The sequence below is a fragment of the Humulus lupulus genome, chromosome 2 (assembly GCF_963169125.1).
Source record: "Humulus lupulus chromosome 2, drHumLupu1.1, whole genome shotgun sequence".
In the NCBI taxonomy this organism is placed as follows: domain Eukaryota; kingdom Viridiplantae; phylum Streptophyta; class Magnoliopsida; order Rosales; family Cannabaceae; genus Humulus; species Humulus lupulus.
The window spans coordinates 68800352-68803898 of record NC_084794.1 but is presented as its reverse complement, the minus strand read 5'-3'; positions in this window follow the sequence as shown (position 1 = coordinate 68803898).

The window sequence follows — 3547 nt, the reverse complement described above, 5'->3', positions numbered from 1 at the left end:
AGCAGCATCTCTGCCACGTGTCGGCCACGTGTCAAAAATTCTTGCCACGTCATCAATAGTTGTTTTTTTTATAAACATTTGCCCCCCAAGTTTATTTATTGCGACCAACAATAAGTAAACTTAGGAAATTAACTTTTCGTATGCCCCACGAAATCTGTCAGAGCCCCTCATGCGTTCTCGAAAACTATGACCTAATCACGTCCAATCACGCGTTTTCGGTTTCCAAGTAATCCCTCTAATGGCTATTACACTCCCCCATGCCTTGAAAAAGGTAACTCATGATTACCCATTTTTAACATATCTCAGCCATTATAAATAATCCCCAAATTCACCTTTTAACTTTTTACTAGCCATTTTCTTGCCAAGAACTCCATCTCAGAGCTCAAAAATTTTGAAGATCTTATGTCGCTGTTTTAAGGATCCTCTGTTCGCGCGTCCAAAGTCGCTTCATTTCAGAACCTCCAACCTTCATCTAGGTAAATTTCTTCAACTTTCAAGCTCTTTGACATGCCATGCATACTGATGTACGCCTGTTTTGAGTTCTGGAATTTTTCCTGTTCTTGGGTAGAAATGCATGAGGATTGTGGGAATACTAATTGATGCTTGATAGGGTAGTGTAGTTTTGCTCTGTAGGAGTTAGGATCCCGTTTGATAGTCAAGATCGTAAGTTTAGGGCGTAAAATTGAAGTAAAAATTCGATTTTTAGGCTAGCTGAAAAACTTGGTTTTTCTCACCCCTTCGGAGTTGAAAAAGTTTTTTTCCAAAAACTTTTTATTTCCACTTTTTGATCTGTTTTTCAAACTGCTCGCATAGTACTTAGTGTTTCCGTTAGAATGCTGCTGGTCATAGACGCGAGCAACGTTATTCCAACTTTCAACATAAGCTCCCAAGCTGTGCATCTTATCTCCTCCTTTCTCTATTCGCAGTTTACATGCAAGATCCGTGGGGAGGAGAAAGACCTATAGACAACGACCTATTGGCTCAACTGCTCGAGGACGAAGAGCAACCATCGTCACTAATTCCTGACATTCCATTTTCTCATACTACTTCAAACACTTCACCTGTCCCTGCTCAAAGTATGGCTCATGCTAAAACCAAAGCTCAGAAAAAGAAAACCCCCACTCCTTCACATCAGCCTGCTCCTCAGGCTGAAACTCCCTCGACCAGTGGTCGAGCTGAAAATGCTCCCGACCCTAACATCCAAAGACACGCTCGACCCCGACATGCCATTTAGCCAGATGTTGAGTGGCATTTAGTTCCTGAGAGCAGAGTGACGATCAGGATGATCGCCAATTACATCAAGAAGTACGGTCTCACGGGGGAGACCTTAGTCTGACCTAACCAAGACCAAAGGGTGAACCTGACCGGAGGCGCCTTCAGCGCCTGGTCGAGGTTTCACATCGAGGCAGGGGCTACCTTGCCTCTTCACTAATTTTTTCAAGGGGTGGGCAACTATTTCGGAATTGCCCCCTTTCAAATAACCCCAAACGGATATAGGATGCTCGCTGCACCCTATATCCTGTACAGCCACAAGAAATGGCCCGTGCCAACTCCTCATGAGGTCAACTACTTGTTCGACCTCAAGTCTAACCCCAACCAAGAGGGCAAGGGGTTTTTTCACTTCTGTCATCGGGAAACCGGGCGCACCTTCCTGACTGACACCACCCGTATATCAAATGTGGGGAGGTACTACCAGGAGTACTTCCTCACAACTGACATGATCGCGGACAACTTGGCCTTCGCTTAAGGAGGTAAAACTTTCATACCACTGGCTGTTGATATTTATTTAGTGTTCTTCTCCACCATCTCTTAAACTTTTAATTCCTTCCAGGCCCATGGCTGCGACCAGACCCAACTCCAGATATGGAGTTGAGGTCAACCCTCTTGGCCAGCATGACTGACGTAGAAAAAAAGCGTCAAACATCTGGTCACAGAGGAAAATCTTAGGCTGGTTGGCCTCTTGGCCCCTCATCAGGAGATATGGGAGTCAATTGCAGGGAGTGCCACAGCCGAGGAGGAACCCGAGCAGCAACCACCAGCGTCGCCTCCACGGAGGAGACCAACCGTGGTTACGATCAGGGAACCTACTGGCACACCTCCAGCAGAGAGGCCCTCTGTCCCCCTTGGGAAGGGGAAAAAGAAGGCCATCGAGCCTGTCGAACACTCGGACGAGTCTTCAGACGAGAATGGTACAGTTATTTCTCTTTTAGATAGCTTGCGATTCCCTGTCATCCATTCGATGGGGACGACAATTTTAAATATGCTCCAAATTTAGGTCTAGACTTCTTCATATCAGAGAGTTAGTATAAGACTAGTAGATTCTATAGTATAGTGACTAGTAATAATAGCTCGAGTATTCGACTTTGCCATCTTTCTTTATTTCTTTTCCTGATGTTGGATACTCAGTCATTTATGCTATCTCATTGTTTGACATTTTTCTTCTTTTTCAGACATGGACTCCGTGAATGTGTTCGACATTTACAGCATTCCTGAGACTCCCGCAGCTCCCCCGAGCAAAAAGAAAGCAAGCAAGAGGCACCCTGGGGAAAGCAGCAAAGCACCCCAGGCTAAGAAGCCTCGCAATGCAGGCCCCACGGAGGACGGGCCCTAAACGAATGCAACTCCACCTTCTCCTTGCGAGAAGCAGACTCCTCTTGCTCCAGCCGGGTTGAGTCCACCTCCAGCGACCCCAACCGACCAGTCTCAGCAGGTCGGTCCTGCTTCGACTGGGGTCGACATAACTAGTCGCGCCTTCAAGTTGATCAAGGACAGGGTCACGAAAATCGTAAAGCACGACCGCTGTCGAGAGGCGATGGCCGCGACAGAGGCGATGGACGTTGACCAGGTCTTAAACCGAACCTTGAACGAGTTCACCAGTGTAATTCATCTTTTTCTGGGGAAACAGCCTTTCTATATTCTTCGGTTAGTCTAAATTCTGCTCTAACCGCAAGCAATGCTGACCCTTACTGTCGACCGCCTCCTTTCGGGTGCTGTTTCCGAGGAGGCCAAATCTTTGGAGCAAAGGCACGCTAATGTACTTAAAGCTGCCGAAGAAAAATATGCCGAACAGCTTGCAGTGGTGCTCAAGGAGAAGAATAAGCTGGCGGAGGAGTTGAAGGAGAAGCAAAAGTCTCTGGACAAGGCCATTGGTCAGAGGGACCAGTATAATGAGTATAATCGCTTCAACTACCGCACGGCTAAACAGCTCGAGGAGGACTTGGCTGCGAGTACGCAGGAGAATAAAACCTTGGAGGGCCAGATTGAGGGGCTTGAGAAAGCTAACGCCAGCAACTTGGAAAGGTATAAGAATGCCACTCTCCGATGCTTCTACAATTTCTGGAAGCACAACCAGGGGCCAACTTCGATTACCTTCCCGAGAATGCAAGAGACGCTGAGCTCGCTCGGTGTGCTGCTCGACTGGCAGAGGAAGAAAGAGCAAAGATTCCTGCTTCCCCTGAGATTTCGCTGGCCAATGGGATGGACGGGGAAGGCAATGAGGCTGCAGACGTCTTCGATCAGGGTCCTCCTCAAGATCCTCCGGCTCCTT